This window comes from Apis cerana, linkage group LG12 (assembly GCF_029169275.1).
Source record: "Apis cerana isolate GH-2021 linkage group LG12, AcerK_1.0, whole genome shotgun sequence".
Taxonomy (NCBI): domain Eukaryota; kingdom Metazoa; phylum Arthropoda; class Insecta; order Hymenoptera; family Apidae; genus Apis; species Apis cerana.
In genome coordinates, this window is record NC_083863.1 from 3,497,458 (window position 1) to 3,520,127 (window position 22,670).

The following is a 22,670-nucleotide window of genomic DNA, read 5'->3' on the forward strand; positions in this document are numbered from 1 at the left end:
TATGTTCAATTTTGTTGCATATTTCGCTATTGAAAAAGTTAAATATTGTTACTTGAAAACACTGATAAGAAAATATAATAATTTTGAGAAAAATGAAAGCGTTACAATTTACTTTTTTAATATATTGATAAATTCAGATTGTTATTTCTTTAAAAGATTAATTGTATAAGTTATTAGTTGAAAAGATATTTCAACTTGAATTTTATGTATAATAAATTTTATAAAACTCAAAAATATCTTTTTAAATAATAATCTTTTATTATAATTTAATAGTTTTTTTTATAAAAATAATATATTTTAAGAAAAATGTTTTTGCATTAAATAATGTATGATTCTATGTAAAAAAAAAACTATCCTTTATATATCCTATATATTTTCTATTTATAACATCATTAATAAGTTAGATACTTTTATATGAAATTTTCTTTATGTAATAAATAATTTATGAATTATTTGAAGATTTAATCATTTTTTTATGTAATTCATTTTGTATTGCTGTAAATTTTATTTATTGTTTTTCACAAAACTATTTGAACATTATTTTAATGTATAATTTATTTAATTCGAAAATTCATTTTAATTCTTTCATCAATGAAAGTTTATATATATATGTACGAAGAATATAATAGATTACGTATAGAATAATTTTTTTTTTTAGGAAATTCAAATTCTGAACATATACATATTTTATTTGAAAATTTATTCTTTATCTTGTTATAAATATATATTTAAATGAAATAAAAACGTATTAAAACTTAGAATTTAATTGCACATTCTTAAAATGATAATATGAATGAAAAAAAATTATTTCATATTATAATCTATGATCAGCCTATTAATTCCACACTGATCTTAATAAATTTGAAATATGTTAATATGTCGTAAAGATTTTAAGCGATTTTCTTTGAGCATTGATTTCATCTTTTTAAAATACTTTTTAAAATTTCAATAAAATAAAAATTGCACCACTATTGAGTATAATCTATTATATTCATAAAAGTTTCTTTAAAAATGAAAGATTATTCATTAACATTTTCTTGAAGTGAAAATAATATATCAAAACGAAAAAAATATTTGAAATATGTTGTCGATTTTAAGCAATTTTTTTTTTTGAGTATTGATTTCATCTTCTTAAAATATCGTACAATCCATTACTCTCGTTAAAATTCCTTTAAAAATAAATTTAAAAATAAAAAATTGTTCATTAACATTTCCTCCCATGAAATGAAACTGAAAACGACATATCAAAACGAAAAAAAAAAAAGAAGGAAGAAAAAAAAAAGAAACATAAAATTACGAATCTACCAACAATGAATACTTCCTACGAGAGACTTAAATTTCAAACACGACACACTCCCAAAGGAAGCGTATACTTATCCAAGAAGCAAATTTCGCGCGATTCCATGGATGCTTCGCTCTTTTTCCCATAGCGTGTGTCACGGTGTTGAACTTTGGGCCTTTGTGTGCCGCACGAAATTACACGGCCACCGTTTGTTACCGCCGACATAATACGTCGTTAAGTCCCGTCAATGAACTTCCTTATTTAACGGTGCGCAACTGGACGCATTGAATCCCTTGATTCCGTCATACCACGAACTCTTCGAGTTTCTCTCGTTTACGCCTCGACGTAGCGTCGACCTGCTTGATGTAAATTGATCATTTGCATTAGGCGTATCTTTGCTCGTTGAGCGAGCACACGGCCTACGAATGAGCCTCTCGAGACAGCGATGTGTAACTAAGTGTATACTTGAATTATATACAGGGTAATCCGAAATTCATGATACAAACGAGATCAGGAAAATTCTGGGGTTCGAAATGAAAATCAAGAATAACGAAATTGTCAAAGGAGGCTTTGTAAATCAAATTTCACAATTTTTCAAATAATAAGTATAATTATATAAGTATAAGTAAAATTAGTTAATTCTCTGTACGAATAGGGAATAGATTGAGAGATTAGAAATTATTCTATAGATAAATATAAGCAAAATATGTGTAGAGTAGATTTTTTTTTTCATTCAAGAATTAATTTTCAATCGAATTTGAAAATTCATCGATTATAAAATATTGTATATGTTTAATTTGGATTTTCTCAAAAACAAGGATTTGTATAAGTAATAAAATTTTATTCTATATTTCTTATTTATTTTCATATGTAGAATCATTTATTGATAGATCAAGTTGATTTTATTTGAAAAATTTTCAAACTTTCATAAAAAAAAAATATATTCTATATTTTCATTTTATTTTGAACTATAGAATCTTCCAGATTTTATTTGTACCATGAATTAAAGACCACCCTATGTATACCATATTGTATGCTACTCGGATTTTGATATAGCGCTTGGAGGGTGAAATTGAATGAGAGAAGTATGATTCAAATGTTAGGAGTTATTGGATTGGTAAGAAAGTAATATCGATTTTACGAATACGATAAGTCTTTGCTTTGGAACCGTTTCAATTTTGCTTAAGCATTCTTCATTATGTGATCTATTTGTACTGAATGTCTATTGATTTTAGATTAATAAATAAAATTATTAATCTGTTGATTGTTAGTTTTCAATTATGATTATGATATGATGAATCAAATTATGATTAATTATAACATTCATTTGTCAATTTTTTTCTTAATATCGTAGTTAAATTCTTATGTTAAATTTAATATATTTTTCTTAATGATACACTTTTTTTTATCTAATTGTAAGTTATAAAATTTTGCAAAATTTTAATAATTTAATATATATAAATATATATTAATATATTAATATAAATTTTAATTTATAAAAAAGAATGAAAATGTTTATGGAAATATGATGATATTATTTTTTTATTATTAATACTAATATATGTAAGTATAATAATTATGAATTATTATATGAAATAGCTTTTACATTTTAAATTATTAATTGAACATTAAATGTAATAATTCTTATTTTGAATTTACAATTCAATATAATTATTCCAACAATATAAATTGTGAAAATGACTTTTGATATCTAGAATGCTGAAGATTCAAAAAAATAAATTATTATTAAAAGAGAATTTTGAACAAAAATAAATTCAATTTTATTAATGATGAAATTAATAAAAAAAATATTTATTGCTTAATTTTTAATAATAAAACAATAAAATATTAAATAAAGTTGCAATACGTTTTGATAATGCAGTTAGTAATTACTGATTTTTAATATTACACTTAATAATAATTATCATTATAATTAATATTATAATTATTAAAAATTATTATTAATATTTAATATTATATATTAATATATTTATATATTCAATTTATTACATTTACTGCAAAATTTTATTGCAAAAATTTGTTGAACATAGTTGTATATTTCTCATGCATAAATATAATAATCTATAATATGTATAATGTAATAATAATAGAATAATAATGACAAAAAATATAATGTATTTTCAGTGATGAACGTTTGAAAAAACACAGTAAAAACACAATAAATATTTCCTTATTAAAAGAAATTAAAAACATTGTTAAAACATTATTAAAATATTTGTTAAAATATTGTAAATATTACAATTAGAATGATCATTAGTATGTTAAAACATATTCTAAATATTATAACTAACTATTGAGACAGTAATATCATTTTTGAAATACAGAAAAAGGTTCAGTTCAAACTTTTTAAATAATCAATGAAAAAATCGTGATATATTAACATAAAATTATTATACATATAATGTTATCAATATATTAATTTCAACAAATAAGTTGAAATGACTGATTATAAATTTTTTATTTTCATAACTATAAAAAAATACGACATATAATTACGAATAAATTAATGATTTTTATTCAGAGCAAAAATTTATATAATAATTATGTATAATACATTTAATTATTTTCATAATGATGTATTTATTCAATATATATAAATATATTTAATTATATATTTATTATAGATATTATATATTGTTAAATTTAATGTTAAACATATACATAATAGCAATTTCTCAATCTTCTTGCCGCATGATCCAGTATTTATTATCATTCAAATGTAATAATGTAATAATGTAAAATTTTTGAAAAACCATATACATATATAATCTAAATAAATATAATAATAAAATTATACATATGTATTTAAAAATGATTTATACACAAAAATCAATATTTAACGGATTTCATTTTTATTGAAATTTTTATTACAATTAGATTTTAACCGACATCTTTAAACATCTATTATTTGTCGACCAATTAAAAATTTAATATAGAACCATGATTTATAGTTATATACGATACAAGTCAATAAAATCATCAACGTCTTCAATAAAATCATTCATTACATCATCGATTTTCGCTACGTTAAACGCAAATCCATAATAGTATGTACCACAATGTATACAGACGACGAGTCAATTCATTTTTCGCGCTTAAAAGGTTACGGGATTAATATGAGTCTATATGGCGAATACGTGTGCATCGCAACCATCGTCGTCGCTTATATATACATATATTCGCATGCTGTACCAATTGAATTCGATAACCCGGACGTTTAATCCAGATTTTAGCCGGCATCTGATGAGCTAAAATGAACTTTCAGCCGATTGATCTCGAAATTGATTCGATGGAGAACTTCCATGCGCATTTCCAGTTGTCTGGCATGCTTTAATATCTCTTATTATCGATTCTCCTCCAACGACCGATCGATATCCACCGCTATCATGACTATTCTGCACGATACATACAGTAGACAATGACGTGAACAATGTTATTTGTCCAAGTGTCCGGCCATAATCGTTATTTCATATTTCATATTTTTAACAAACAGATAAATCAGAATTTATGATATGATAAATCAAATTAATATAAAATTTTTCTTGCTGGTAATAAAATAATTTTTAATAAAATAATTTTTTATTGTCGTTTCGATATTACGAAAGTACTGATATTATAAATCTAATAATATTATAAATCTAATAATGAACCATTAACTATTGAATATATATATAAATTGAGAAGGGATGCTACAATCCAATGGATATCTTCTGCTCCAAAGTTGAATACTAACAAGTTAAAAAATTAATTATTTGCAATTTCGAATTAATAATAATTTTATTTAAAATAGTTAATTTATTCATAGTTATTATTAGTTAATTTTATTTATATAATCTCAGCACTACACGTAAAGGTCAAATTAACTGCAATTATTCTTTCTGCTTGTGAATAATAAATTAGTAATAACGTTATTCTTACTTTCCACCGTTAAAATTTTAGCTATCTCTACTCATTTAATGATCATATCTATTTTTGTCATTGGCTAGATAATCCACGAATAATATATTTCCTTCTCTCTTTTTTCTTTTGGCTAATTTATATACTCTTAAATAATTCTAAAAACACTATGCTGCCTTTTTATGTAATAATTTGAAATTTTTAAATACTTAATAATCTTAATAAACTTAAAACACGAGTATTTTTTTTTGTGTGCCACGAGTTTTCTGCATACGAAATACCGAGAAAAACGGATCCATGAGGAGAACGGAAGACGCAATCGGGACTCAGGGAGTCGAGAGGGAAAAGTAGGTCGAAATTGTTCGATAAAATCTTCGTTCCATATACGGGCTTCGTTTGCAACGGAACTGGTTCTGTCTTTACTTCGCTTTGAAATTTATTAAGAACCTCATTCTATGAGCGAATGCACGGTTCTGGCCCTAATTTAAAGGACGATGAAGGATTTTTTTTTTCTTTTTTTAGACTTCAAACAAAATAGGTATTATGTAGAATGGATAGGGGGATGAAAACAATAATTTCACTTTCGAATATAGTTATACAGATATTACAGATGTATGACAAATAATATCTAACAATAAAAACTATTAATAAAGAATGTAAAACGTATTATATATTAGAATCACACAAATATTTGAACGTATTATAACTATCGTTTATAACGGTCGATAGTAACATGATTTTATTTTTAAAAAATTAAGATATTTATTGAACTAAATTATAATAGATATTAAATGAAACGAAGCTTAAATAATCTTATCTATGCATAAAGAAGTTAAAAATAAATAAAAATAAGATTTTTACAAATTAAGGATGATTCTTTATCGCAATTATGACAAACATATAAATCACTTTTAATGGATTTTTAATCTCTATACTCAATGCATTGCACCCATATTTCATTTAGTAAACTGATAAACAAGACAATAGTATTCTTTATCAAATATTCCATATTGCTTTCAATTGCAAACGTACACAATCGTCTTCAATCATGTTTTATTAAATCAGAAATTTTTATTGATATAACAGATGCATAATAATGTTAAATAACAATCGCTATTACATTTAAGGAGATTAAATGAAGGATTAAAAGAAAAAAGTAGATTCAATATTTATAATTTTAAATTATTTTAATAACATAGAAATTAGTTATAATTATAATCATAATTATTCTCTTCATTGTGTTAATAAAATCCATTAATCGAAATTGGAAAATAATAACAAGCTTTTATTATATAAAAATAAAAATATTTATATTAACATATACGATATTATTAAAAATTTTATCTAATTGAAAATATAAAAATGCATAATATTATTGTTCTTCTTTATAATCGCAATAATTACTATATAGTATATTCACTTAATATTACCATGATTTACTATTTTTATCCAATATAGCAAAAAATGTTTTATGTATAGTTGAATAATTTCAAGAAGAGCAGATTCTAATGTTATTAATTTTTTGAACACGTAAAAGCTAAATTGATCGATTACTTGACATTCTTGATAAAAAAAAAATATTAATCCATTTATATCGAAAAATCATTAATTTAAGAAATATCTTAATTTGAATTTCATAAAACTTGCATAAAAGATAAGGAACACGCGAAATGATATTCGCCTTTCGTGCTTTTATAACATTAAATTATACCCTCTATAAATACTACGAATATCTAACATTATACGAACTGCTACGTAAGCACTTGAAGTTATAATCGTTTCTTTATATTTAATTTTCTCTTTATTTTTATTTATTTATATAGATAACTAATCTAGTTTTGAATTAATTATAAATGGATAAAAATTAAAAGATACAAAATGATTAATTATTATGATATAAGCTTTTAATATATTTCAAGATGTAGCTATTTATATTTTCAGTTCAATTAAATCAAAATTCATTATCACAAGATATGATTTCTGTCCATTTTGTTCAATGTCATTTAAAAATCATCATATATTATCATATATTAAATAATAAAATATATGTATGTATCGTTTTTATACATTTTCAGATACATATATATATTGTTAGTTCAATTTCATGCTATTTTATGCTATTTTTATCTTTCGTCTATTCTATACCTCATTATTTTCGAGAGTAGAAATTTTTCATAAAAAAAAAAAAATTGCATAAATTGAATGAAATAAACGTTCTCACGTGAAGCATATTTCTTCACCGAGCCACTCGATGAGATTAAAGCGTTAATTGCACTGGGTCGCGCCGCGAAAATAAAGTGGCAATTACGCGGCATCGGTCAACGAAATATTTCCCTCATTTTGTTTCTTCTTTTTTCTTTTCATTCCCTTTATCTCCCTTTATTCTGTCTTTATCGTCCCATTATTTCTCATCATTTCTCTTTTTTTTCCACTAAACACTCAGAGATAGGGTAAAAAAGAAGGAAAAAAATACGTGAAAGAAAAGAACGAAAGACTATCGAAAACGAAATACAACCGAGGATCGACGGCCAATTAAGCTGATTTATTATTTTAATTGAACCGTTTAATTGGCCATCTGATTATTCGCCAGCCTACGTGATTTGAAACTAACGGGGAACCAGTTCGAACCTTCTAATCGATACGTCCACACGGTTGGGCACACGCTTGCGTACTTCCGGTCCTACGCACGTGTGCTCTCTTTATTTCATCCGACTTCGATTATGTTTGATTCCGATGTGGAAATTTCATGCGAACAGGATTTTATGTGTGAAAAATCGAAAAAGATTGAAAAGAAAAAATTGTTCGAAATCGAAATCGAAGTCGAAATTAATAGTATATAATGTTAATTAATAAACTTTAGTGGATGTAAAGATGGTGTAAATGGTTTTCAGATAAAATTAATAGAAAATTTTATTATCGATAAAAATATGCTTCATTCGAAAATTTGAAATAAGTAGGAATAAAGAAAAATCTGTATTTCTTACAAATTAATCCTCTTATTTTTACTTTGTATAAAAATATGTATAATGCATAACGAGAATATAATGTGTCGTATAACAAAAAGTGCCATGTGAGATGTCTTATCTTAGTAAATATTTATTTTCAAATTTTTAACGTTAAATATAAGTAAATAAAATCAAATTCACGTTTCTCTTAAACTTAAAAATGCTTGAGGATGAAAGATCCGTGAGATATTGGAAGCACCCCAAATACTCGAATCTTGCCTTAAAATCTCGGGAACTTCATCTACCCCCTCACTCCATCCTAAGAACCACTGTACCGATAAATCGAGCCGCTATCATCGTAATTTACATCAGAGCGCCGGAGATGGCCAATATTACGCTTGTATAATAACAACGAGACGCAACAACAACACTATACCCAACCTCCGTATAATAATACCCAAAGCTTGTCGCTGAATCGCGTCCACACAGCGATATTACTGAACAACAACGTACCCACTCACACTTTCAAGAATACATCTCTAGCTCCACATATGTATACACGCATAAACAAATATATATATATATGTATATATATATATATATATACCTTTCAACATGTCCAGTATACAGTCCCTTGTTCGTGTACTTCGTGCGCTCGCGTGTAACTTGGAGGGTCTACGGCGCGTATAATGTAGCCTTCGAACAATGCGAGGAACTAGCGGCCCATTATAACCGGAGGGTATTGTACCGGATGTCTCGAGCCGCGCACACGATGTCCCCGACGAAAGCGGTCTGCAGCACGCTGCGTTTCGCACCCACGCACACGCAGAAATCGTCGGCCGATATAGCCGAGTGCATGCGTGCGTCATTACAGTTCCCCGATATGCCGGTTGCGTGTACGCGACTTGCCTTAGGAGCGCCATGTGCTCGCAACATGTTCGTTCCGTCATCGAGGATTTCACGTTAACCGGCTTACATTTTTGGATCCGTAATCTTCGACCGTCTTCTGTGCTCTCGTTGTTAGATATGATCGATACGACGAAGAAGAAGAACAATGTTCGATTTAATAAAAATTACGTTTCTAATGTATCAATGTAATAGTTGTAGAGGATAGCGCAACAGAATTTCTAAACTATAAAATAACGGAGACTTTATATATATTATTTATTGAGGTTAAACGAATAAAAGAAAGTAGGTATTACGTGACAGAAGAATTAATTTAAGAGTCGCATTATTCATTGTGACATAGAAATTGAACAAGATAAACAAAAGAGGAAAGATTTTATTAGATTCGTAAATTTACAAAGGAAAACTTATTGATATTTGACTTCGCAACTCTTTACGACTCTACTAGACTATACGGACACGAACTCGAACGATCTTAGCCGAACTTGAACGAATTAAAAAAAGATATTATCTCGAATTAAGTAGTTTTACCGTACATGCATTTAAGTTTGAAAAATAAAATATTTTAGTACTACTTTACTTTCGAAAACTTTCTATCTGGTATTTTTTTATTTTTCAAAATAGAATAAACTGTTAAGAAATAAATTAAAAACAGTGACATTTCAAGTTTTCTTATGAAAAATTAAAAATAAAATAAATAAAGTAGCAATTTATTGTTAAAAGTTCACAATATCTGTTAAATATGACAAAAATTTTGTTCTATATATATATAGAACATATGTATATATATTGCTTTCATTTTCTATAAGGATTTATAATCAAATTTAATTTATTTTTTCAAACAAAGAATATAAAAAAAAATTGTTTAAATAGTTCAAAATGTTCAAATAATATAATTAAATGAAAAGAATCACATTATCATTACTATTGCATTATTATAATATTTAGGTTGTCATCTGTATATTTATAGGAAATTTAATATAAAAATTCATATAATAAAAATAATGCAAAAATATAAACAAAACGAATTATTTAATTAAATTATAAACGTTTTAAACGAAAATTTTGATATTAAGAAGAACTTACAACGTAATAATTTTTTGATATTTCATTTTTTTTATCGAAATGTAAAGATAATCCTAAGTTTTTTAATTATATAATAATTTAATTCAAAAGAATATTGATATTGATATAAAATCATAAATCAATAATTACCGTGATATTTTTTAAAATTGATTTTTAATTTAAACAATATTCAAAATGCTGTTCATTATAATCAATATAAATATGTATGCAATTAATATATATATAAATATTATTGAATTTACATCATTACATAGTTTAATAATCCGATTTTTTAAATATATTTTTAATTGCTGCACATGATTTCCAATAATTTTTATTTTTTAAATGCCTCTAAAGAAGGTATATAATCAAGTCTGGAGAACGTGTCAACCATGAAATTTATTCCCTATACTCGATCTATCGATTAAGGAATAATCTTTGCAATAGTTGACGTGCTTGTCATGCATAACATGCAGAATAACGCATTATTAAAATTGTTTATACCGATAAATTTAAAAATAAAAATAATAATGCTTCAAACAAGAAGATAGAATATTTATATTCTATTAATGATTTCTTGAAAAAAGATATATAAATTTATAATTAATTTTTAATCTATTTTTTATTTAGCATTTAATATTAAAATAAATAAGAACTTTATATCATAAGAAAAAAAATTAGAAGAACAATTTGTAACACTTTTTTTTACATAAAAAAACTTGTAAATAAATTCAATGACACAAATAACTCAACTTTTGTATATTAGTTAAAATTTAACAAAGAAATCAAAATCAAAATCTTTTACAAGATCCCATAAATTTCCATAAGCCTTTTATAATAAAACATTCACTTTCATCTCTATTCTTGTTCCAATTCTGCATACATTTACTACATTAACAAGAAATAAACAGAGCGTACCAGGGACAGTGTATTCCACTAATTTTAGGATTCCATTACACGGATAACGAGTTTTGAAAATCGATCGATCGGGCCAGAAGGCCGCGGGGGCAATTGCTTATTCAATAGGTGCTCGTTTCGCGGCCATTCAAAGCAATCCCTCGAGTAATTCGTGTTCTCGTAATTCAGACGTGTACACAGAGCGGCGGAGAGGTGCGAGAAACTCGTTAAACTTGGAAAAATAAAAATACACGCGACACTGTAGTTCTCTCTCTCTCTCTCTCTCTTTCTCTTTTACATCCCCCTAGTGATGTTCCTCTAGTGGAAAGTAGTAATCGGGGTCGAATCGTTTCCAGACATGGAGAAATCGGCGCCGTTTGTTTCTACGGCGAAACAGATGTTGCATTCACCGATTTTTCTCACTGTGATCGTGCACACATTTAATTTCGCTGAATCCCTTTCTCGGCTCGCGTCTTCTTGAGAAATATGGCGGCTGTCTTGACTCATCTATTAGTCCCTACGACATGATTCCCCTTAACGCGATGAAGTTTGAATTTTCTTTGAATTTTTGGAAATATTTCTATATTTTAAGGATTTAAATTTATCGACGATTGATTTAAATCGATTAATATAAGATATTTAAAAATAGAACAATTTTTTTAAACATCAATGCAAATAGTCATTTTTTATAATAAAAAGCAAATAAATTGTTTAAAAATCATTAATTTAAAAGATATTTTGAAATATCAGGTGTTTTTTTTTCTTTCGTTCATTAAATTTTATGAAATTAAAGTATTTTTTAAACTAATGATTTTTTAATACAATTTTAATAATTCTTTTATTAAGATTATAGCATTAAAGAAAAATATATATGTTCTATATGAGAATTTTATTAGCTAAATCGATTCGTGTACTTAGAAAATTATAATTCTATTAAAAAAAAATAAACTTGATTTGTTTTCTACGATTCGATCTTTCTTGCATATAACATCAAAATTTTAAACATTCAGTATTTGTTTAAAATAAAATTTTTTTCTACAATTATCAATTATCTTCAAAATATTCAATTAGATTATTCGTTAAATTAATTTAAATAGATCTATAATTAAGGAGCTTATAGAAAAAACAATGATAAATAATATTTTAAAGGAATATGACTTATAATTAAATTTAGAGATAAATAACAATTTCTATGTCATTTTAAAAAACAAAAATAATCAAATACAAAAAAATTTATTTTCTAATCTTCCATGTAATGTACTTTAATGTAATATACTTTGCAAAATTAATTTTTGAAATATCGGAAAGATCTTCAGTTTTAATTTTTCATTATTTTCCTTAAATACAGATTGAAATATATTTCTTACTTTTTTTAATTCTTATTTTTATTATATTTTTATTATTGTATTTAGTATGCATTTCACAATGAATATATAAAATATTTAAATGATTTAAATATTTAAATGATTAAAAATTTTCTTTAATTTATTCCAAATCTAATCTAAATTTATTCATTGAAAATTATTTTCATATAATTAATTGATAAAAATTATTATTTTCTAAAAATTAAATTATTTAAAATTACAAAATCAAATAAAATAAAATAATTTTTAAATTATTTATGATATCTTAGAAATTTAAAAAAATTTGTTAAGTTAAATTTAGATTTTAATAGCTAAAATATTACTATAAAAAGTAATTATTATTCGATATTAGAATATAAATAGCAAAAAAGAATTTTATTCTGAATAAAAATATATTTGCTATCTTATATTCTATATCCTATGTATATTATATTAGATTCAAGTAAAATAGATGATATTTAATAAAATTTAATTTTGTCTCTAATTTTAACATATAAAATTAGTACATATATAAATAATATAAGATCCAAATAATAAGTGTAACTAGCAAAAAATCGTAACATAGTTAAAGCATTATATAAGTTACACCAAGATATCAATCATCGTGCCAATTTCGCATGACGAAAGTGACTCCAACATTTGATCGCGAGGTAAAAACGTTTTTCTTTTTTTTTGCACCGGTCTTGATTAATGATTTTCTCAAAACCTGATACCTGAGTTTAGGGAAGCTTCCACTTGACCGAAGCCTGACCAATTCGATTAATCACGGGTGTCAGAGATTGCGTCGATTGTACTTTGCACCATTTCTTTCGATAAGATTTCATCTGTGGTTTAGTTTTCAATTTCGTGCATGTCTTCCGTTAGAATGAATTTCTAAAGAAATTTAAAAAATTGTAAAAAGAAATTCCTATCTTTTCTAACTTTATTTTTAAAATTAGATTTCTATAATTGAAACATTTAAAAATATAATAGAGCGTTAATTATTCGAACTAATGCTATTATTATTGTTATCCCATTATTTTGGTACAAATGCAGCTATTGATTGTAGTAATAATGTAGAAATTAGATGAAATTGAATGAATTAATCGATGATAGATTTAATATATTTTACGTAATATACATTATATTTCGAATTAGTGCTATTTAATGAATAAATGTAATGCCTATAATTATAAAATGAATAAATATATGTATATTTCATTATTTGAATAATTTCAATTTCAATTTTCCAAAGTACTCCTCAATCCCAATTAGTAATTGACTACTACTTCTATTGCATAAAATTTTTTGAACAATTAAAATAATTTTTTAAAATGCTTTTAATTTTTCAATTCGATTTTTCTATTGTCATTTAATTTCATTGTCCAGAAAAAAAAAGAAAAAAACGAAAGCGTTTGCAATAAAAAGTGCACGAAATCATGGAATTTCCGATCAAAAATACGGAAAATTCATGTATGACATTGTTATACCTTTGGGAACAATGATTCATTCGTATCACTTGAAATATTATTTTACTCGATCCCTTTCTGTTTGTTGATGATCTATAGACTATAATTGTGTACTAGTATGCATATAGTATGATGTAAATTTAATTATTTATTATCGAATATTGTCTCGCGTTAAAGTTCAATAAACATTAACACTGGTTGAACATGATCTTTTGTGGACATTTTCCGAGTGACGAGATCAAATTATTATTTTCTATTTTTAAGTTTCAAATTCGACTCATCGATTGTTTGGTTCGTATTCTATATACGTGACATTCAACGAAAATAGTCATTGTTATTACATAAATTATTTAATAAAATACATGAAAAAACATGTGAAAATTCAGATAGATATAAACATTGAAGAGAGATTCCATTGATTTTAAATATATTATTACAATTTTATATAGAATAATATTTTAATATATATAATAATTTTAAAAATATTATTAATCTATTCAGTAATTTTTAGATTTTTTTTTAATATTACCATTACCAATATACAAGTATTTATTTAATATCTTTTTCGTAATTTATTTTATCTAAATGTAAATTATATAGAACGGAAATATAATAATTATCTATTCTTGTATATATTTTAATTTTTTAATATAAACATATTCTTTAATTTTTCAATATTTTACATATATATATATGTTCAATCCTGAATAAGTTAAATTCGATTTGTATTATTAAAATATTAAAAAAAATATTAAAAGATAGAATTTCTTTAGTTAATTTCTTAAATATAAACAATTTAATTAATATTAATGTTGTACAAACTACTTATAATATATTGTATATTGTATAATAGTAAAAACATAAATTTCACTTATTTTTGTATTAATAAACTGTTTATTATAAATTAATTTATATAATGGCGAAATTTCACATCGAAAAATATTCAAATTTATTCGTCATAAGACATTCGTTTTATTTATATGATTTTATCATATCTAATATATAATATATTTGTAAAAATAAATATAAACTTTAATTTCAATTGTTATGGATGTCGGATCAAATACATACAAATTATATCCTTACTACAATTCTTTCTATATGTTTTATAAAAGCGTTTCATTTCTCAATAATTGATTTGTTTGCTCAATAACACTTTGTTTAGATTAAATTACGAGACTAGTTTTTAGCCATAGTTATAATAAACATTATGAAATTCCCTGTCATATATTCTCTTATGACAGGAAATCTGCACTATATCACTTAAACATATGTCCATCAATTGAGGATTACATAAAGTTTATTTGCTTTGCTTCCCGTCTGAATATTTTCGTCGATATTAATTTTCGCCATTTAATTTTTTGTTTCTTATGCATGTAAAAGAAGTAAAAAATTTTATACATTAAATGTAAAATATTTAAAATACTTAATACTTAAAATGTTTTAATATATATATTTAAAAAAGAAACCAACTATAATATTATTAAAGAAATATACAAAATAAATCAGAGCATATTCTAGCTATGTATTAATATGAATAAAAAGATATAAAAAAATAAATCGAAATTATAGAATAAAATTTTTTTTTTTGAAGTTTCGTTTTCAAGTAAATCGAATTTGAAATTTTATATAGAAATTTTATTTCTTAAATGTTTCAAAGAAAATTTCTAATTTTGATAATTCATTTATACTTAATCGAAAAATGAATTTCGCTTATTAATTTTTTGAATTTAATTTATTCGAAACTTCAAATAAAAAAAATTGTATTCTATACTTTCGATTTATTTTTTCACACAAAATTATTCTCTGCACGTTTTGACCTATATAGAACAGTCTTCGGCACATATGATATCCGAATATTATTGATTATAAATATATATCATAAAATCCATTTTCGAATGTTTATTTAAAAATCATTAAATTCCTATTTGTATACCGAAAACATATAGTTAAATATTTAGTAACTTATATAGACAGCAGTATAAGTGTAACTGTTATTCTAAAGTCTGCTATATGCACTCCAAACTTATAAAAAATTAATTTAAGATCTTGCGATATCATGAAAAAAAAAAAATTCTATGAAAAAGAATACAAATTAGTCGACCAACTTCAAGTCTAGACATTTGATAATAGCGTTTTTGCACGAAGAGGTTGGTACCCCGTATAGCACGAAAATTCCCCAAGGCACAATTTGGAAGTTTCGCCGAGCAAAATGGGCCGAAAGTCCGGGACTTAATTCGCCCCTAGTGTTACGGATGGCGCTGCATCGTAAAGTTTCGAAATGCTTTTTAGAAGGTCAAGACAGATCTCCCTCGGCGGACGCATTTTCCGTTGCGTTTCTGTATGCGTGTTCGTTCTAATTGCGCCGCATTTCCATGAAACAGATTCCATTCCCGCTCGTTCACGCCACGGGAATATGCCATTGTTTCGCCTCTGATACTTGGAAATGTGCGATTTTATATCTGAGGATAGAGACGCGTGATGGGATTGCGAAAGGGGTTTAGAATATTTATTCGTGATCTGATTCGTCGAATTTCGAATAGAGCGGAATTTAAATGAATGATAATCGAAGGAAAAAAAAAAGAGAAAATTTTCAAAGAATTGAAAAATAAAATTTTTTAATTATTAATGTTATGTTATAAAGTTATAATAATAATTAAAGTTACGAAAAAAATTTTAAAATATAAATATTTTTAAATTGTTAACGAATGATTAATAATTATTTAATTATAAAATAAAGATAATTTTTTATCATAATATCGTTTAATTTCATTGATTAAAGAAATGAAATGTAAATTTCGAAATGCAAAAAAAGTTTGGAATATTTATGATCCGATTCAATATTTTTCAAATAGCTGGAAATAGAATGAAAATCAAATAAAAAAGGGAAAAAAAGAATTTATAATTTTAGAAAAGAAAAAAAACTATTTTATCATTAAATGTCATTCTTAATAATTGCATGAAGAGGAAAAAACTTTTTTTCGCCAAACACCGAATACTTCGGGTTAAATATCTGGTTTAATTAACAGGAACAGTTGTCAGCCTCAACCACGACCGCAAATGGCAATATTTTCAGGTGAGACCGCGATTCCTATTAATTTCATTCACCGGCTCGGTTCGTATTAATTTTAACCGCGAACGGAATTGTTGGCGAATATGGAATTTATTTCGTTCTATCAAGCGGACAGGAAGAGCCGTTAATTTTACCCATCACCTTCAGCTCTTTTGTTGGAACTTGTCAGTCATCTGCTCATCTGGTTGCTAATTTCATCCTCGACCGATGTTACTTATGATCTGTCGTTTCATCCTTCCCCTGCGCCAGAAATATAGCTAACTTCGACCAATGTCCCTTTTATGATCAGTTTGAATGTTTGACGAATGTCATAATATGTATATATTTAGACGATGAAAATATATATCAAGATTCTTTGATGAATATCGGATTAATTTTCAAAGATAGATCATTCTAGCCTTTTCGTTACCAAGAATGATATATATTCAAGCAATTCGTGAGATGCTATGGACGAGATATCTTGTTTATTTCTTTACTAGAATCCCAGGATCATTAGAATCCTAGAATATCTCGTTTAATTTGGATAAAAGTTTAATTGAGTTAGTTTGCATAAAAGTTGAATCATTTACAGCATCTCATGAACGACATTGCTTCGCGAGATATCTCGTCTTTGGTAGTTCGAAGGAGCTAGTGTGAGTAATTCTTGGTTAACTGTCGCGCTTTCTGTTCGTTTAACTGTCTGTTAATGGAATTCTAGAGACTCCAGTATTCGAAACATGCATGTAATCTTTAGAAATTTAAGATATGTATAAAAGAAAACGCAAACACATTTTATAATTGTAAGAAATGTTTTTTCTCTCTCGTTTCTCATAGTAAAGCGAACGAAAAAAGAAGGAATTAGCAATTCCTAGGTTTTCTATCATTCTAGATAACTGATATATTTTGATTCTGTGGTAAATATTTTTTTCATTATAAAAATTTTTAATTTCATTGTTGAAATAAAAGTTAATAGTTGTCTATAACTCTAAATGGAATAATATAATTCCTAATACGAAATTTTAAATAATAATTAATTTTTAATGAAATATATCATCTCTGTGACAATTTTATCGAAAATGACTGTCTTCTCATTTTACATTATCCGCTTTGATTTAAATTCCTAAAAATCTTATTCCTAATATATAGCTTATTTCTAATATAAATTTAAATTTTAAATAAATATAAATTTTGAAAAAAAATTTAAGATTCGATAATAGCGAAAATAAATATGATTGTCGAATATAACATTTGTCTTTTTCATTTTATAATACTATCCATTTCTTTGGATCTAATTTATCTCTTGTGTAAATTTTGTAAAAAAATTTACATAACTCAATAATCTGATAAAAATAATTTTTAAGTGTTTCCTATTGTTAGTTTTTCGTCGTGAATATTTTTTAATTTTTAAATATTATAATTCGTTGTTTATTCGATATAAAATTGATATTAATTTAATCTAAATGTAAATTTAATTACGGTATTTACAATTTATTAATTTCATTTAATGAATCGAAACCATAATCTCTTTCTTAAATTGCTAAATTAATGGATACAGTTTAGATTGTTTCCTCTGAGAAATGCCCTAGAATTCTTGGAAATTTGCCTTCAGCGAAAAGGGGATTAAGACATCAGGCCTCAGAATACATGTATATATAATGCAGATTCAACAAAGTGACCATTCGACATACTAATCTCAACTTGAACAATTCTTATTAAAATGTATTTTATACAATTTAATGGAAAAGAATTACAAATAATCTTTAGAATGTTACGATTATTTTTGAATTGGATTATATTACATTCAAATCTTGTATATTATTATATTTTAACAAATAAAATACAAATCTACATTATTGAAATTATATCTAAATTTTATATTTAACGGTCTACAAAATTTATGTACATGCATATTTTTAATCAAAATATGAACAATAGATAAATATAATTATACAAAGCATAGGATAATATAAATCTAATGATTTTTAATCCAAATCTAATAACTTTAGACAGAAATATATGTTATTATAAATGAAATCCATATCCATCAAGGTTATTAAATTGTTATGAAATTGTAAATTGTGTATCCTATAATAGTAAATAATCGGATAATTATAACGTCCACAATTCACGTTTTTCATGATGTTGCAAATAACATCATTCATCCATCATATGCGCATTTAGAGATACAATATGGTTTTGCATAGTTTTGTCTCTCTCTCTCTCTCTCTCTTTCTCTCTCTCTAAGCAACATCTTTCTAAAAAATGAACAAATTCTCATGAAAGAGCAATATCCGTTAATACTTATTTCATACGGATAACATCGAGTTCGGGTTATCTGGTTGATGTTCCTATATCAACTCGAACAGAATGGGGAAAGATCTCTAAGCTCCAGGGCTTAGCTTGGACCACCGTTGGCGTAAAGTCTCTCTCGTGTTGCTCCCTTTTGATCCCGAACAACGCCAATTCTCCCCTTGACGGATTCAGAAACGCCGCCAGGCATTTGATACACATGTTTTCTTTTTTAGGGGAAAAAATATTGTAAAAATATATTTCGAAAGTTCTGGATATAAAAAATGTTTTAATGAAATTATTTAGTAATATATTGTGATGTTGATATTTATATGACTATACAACTATATAGTTATATACAACTATATAGTTACTGTAAAAACAAGATAGTTAACGTGAGAAATTATTAATTCAAGACATATATTGAATTATAAACTAATAGCAATATAAATGTTAAAAAAAAATTTATTACATAAATTATTAGATTTCTATAATTAATCGATGAAAAATACAAAAATCTGTATTAGAATCGAATTCTAATTGATAGTATTGTTATATGGTTTTCAAAAATATAAAATTTCTTATTTTAGTTAAATTTTTGATTAATTCTTATAGAATTTTTTTAATTTAATAATTTAGTTTTACAATCTTATTACATCAAAGATGTAATGTTGAGATAGATATAAAAAAAAAGCAATTTTATGGAAAGAAAAAGTTTAAAAACACATCTCTTGTGATACACTAAGCTTATTTATCTAGAAGAAACAAAGAAGAAGAAATTTGATAAGAAAAATCTTATCAAATTTAATATAAAAAAAAATTATATATATATTGTAGGATATTTATGGAACACTTTTGATCGATTTTAGAGGATAAAATAAACAAAAAAATGATACACAAAAATGTTGATTAACATTTATTTATTAAGTTATAAGCATTATAAGCATTATTTATTAAATGAAGAGAAACAGAAACAAAAATAGTACAAGAAAATTTTTTTATTTTAAAAATATTTTATCCAACTTTTTATATTTTTACATTTGTAAGGTATATTTATTATGTAAGATATATCAATTTTATGTAACTATATAACTTAAATGGATTCTATTACGAATAATCCAAGATCAATAAAACGAAGCATGTTTAAACTTCTAATTGATTGTGTGACAGATCAGAAATTCGATGAATATTTTATAAGATATGTACATATTTTTTTTTTATTCTTTGAAAACGCTTAATTAGTTGGATTTAATACTTTTTAATATATTCCAAAGATATAATTTTTAATTTCTTGTTTTATGAATTTAATTGGAGTATTTTCTCTATATCTTTGTTGTGAATTGTACGTTTAATTTCGTCTTCATTTTCTTTCTTTACGTATCTTTGATTATTTTTAATTTTGATTTAGCGTACTTCATAGAATTATGTTAATCTCACTTTATTTTTGTTTTATTTCTTCTAATGCAAATTTCAATTATTCATATATTAATAAATAATTTTTAACATTTTTATATATCAATTTTTATTTTAACCTTTAATTTTATATTTTAACTTATTTATTTTAACTTTTAAAATATCTTAACACTTTGTATAAAACTAGTGAAACTATACACTAAGTTTCGCACGTTACACTTCGACTCTACTAGACTGTACGAACACGAATTTAGACGAGTTCAAACGAATCTAACCGAACTTATCCGAATTAAAAAAAGATAGACAAACAGTCTCTAATTATTCGGGCTCCCTGCGATTTGAAATTCTAAAGAAAAAAATAACTCCAAGAAAGGACAAATAAACAAGTTTGTTCTTATTAGCTGTTTCGATTTTCGAAAAATTGAAAAATAGTTTCGTTCGATATTTAAATAAAGCCTAAAATTGATCATTGATTTTATATAGGAAAAGTAGATTGGATTGATATCCATTGATTAATATATCCATTGATTAATATCGTCTTGATGATTGATGGTTATTCTCGATGAAACCGGAAGCATAGGCTAATTATCACGCTTTACCACGTTTAATTCTTATTTCATCCGTTTCACTGATTTTTCTTTTGTTTTCTTCGGGTAGCAACAAAGATTTGATCAAGTCGAAATCGAACTTGGAAGATTCTTCTCAATTTCAAGCAAGTCTCGACTAACTGGATTGGACTAATTGTTTGGATTTGTTTCAAGTTTAAGGGGATTGGGTAGTTCGTGAGAATATATATTTTATTTCGTGGAAAGTAAACAAGATTGAATAAATCGATAATTCAATTATCAGAGATTAAAGATTTTGTAATTTTTTTTTTAAAGCGATATTTTGTTTTATAAATAAAATATAGAATATATATAGAAGTGTATATATCTAATTGGAATGTTTATTATTAAAAAATGCTTATAATAAAAAGTATATAGTTTTGTGTTCGATAATTATTACATGTAAATTTTATATTATGCGAATGACTATCATTCTATATAAAAAAAAATATAGATTTAAATCTATTCAACCTTATATCCAACCATATTTTTTATTAATAAAAAAATAAATTAATAATTTGTATTTATTGTTTATAAAAAGTTAATAAAAAGTAAATATATTCTTTACATTTGCAAATTTAAAAGAATTTGGAAAAAATTAATAAGAATAATAATAAATAAAAATTTATTAATAACATATTTATTTATGAATAATATATCTATTAAGTTAAGATTGTTAAATCGAAATAATAATTTTCTAATAATTTTTTTTATTTTAATTATTATCATTCTCTTAAATTATTTTTTCACATATATCTTTTTATATATATTTATTAATTCTTATTAGTTCTTCTTAATATATAATATTTATTAGTTCTACTATATATTTTTACTCGAGTTGAATATTCACTCACTCAACATTGTTTATATATCATATTTAATAAAAAATAGAAAATTATTTATGCAGTAATTAAAAAAACTTTAAATTTTTTAATTCGTTACTTCCTTTATAAAAAAAATATTTGATTGCTAAACAAAATTTTAAAACTTATTTTCCATAAATTATCTATACAAAGAAAATAACAAAGAAAATAAATTACAATTTAATCGTAATTAATTTGACAAAAAAAAATCAATTTTATAATTGGATCATTCTTAAGCAATGAAAAATGTTACTATTAATAGAGAATCAAGCACGCGATTACTTAATCGTAACCACTTTACTGGACAATTTTGGTAAACCTCTGACCACTCTCGGTTGGAAACATACTAATTCGCCATTCTTTTTCCGTCAGGTCACAAAATCCAGAGGGAATTAGAGCGTGCACCGCGGGGCCAGTTGGTAAGTAATTTGCTGAATCCTATTAGAGTAACACTCGTAGGTGAAACTCGCGTGAAACTCCGGCCAATGACAAGCGTTAGTTCTTTTTCTTTTGTCACGATTCGCGTGCCAGCCTCGAGGACACGTAACTGTGGTCTCTTGATGCTGTGCAAAATAATTAACTTTGTACTGGTGAAAAAAATTAAACCGTTCGCACGAAATCGT

General features: G+C 24.9%; 1 protein-coding gene across 15 annotated transcripts in view; it reads left to right on the forward strand.

The window, feature by feature from the left end:
* The window catches only part of LOC108004198 (ankyrin repeat domain-containing protein 50), a 307,200-nt gene that overhangs the window by 97,279 nt on the left and 187,251 nt on the right, over positions 1–22,670 (forward strand). For all 15 annotated transcript variants that reach the window (XM_017066936.3, XM_017066937.3, XM_062083374.1 and 12 more), the window contains exon 2: positions 22,420–22,466. The gene's annotated coding sequence lies outside the window, so the exon portion shown is untranslated. The remainder of the gene's footprint in view (positions 1–22,419; positions 22,467–22,670) is intronic.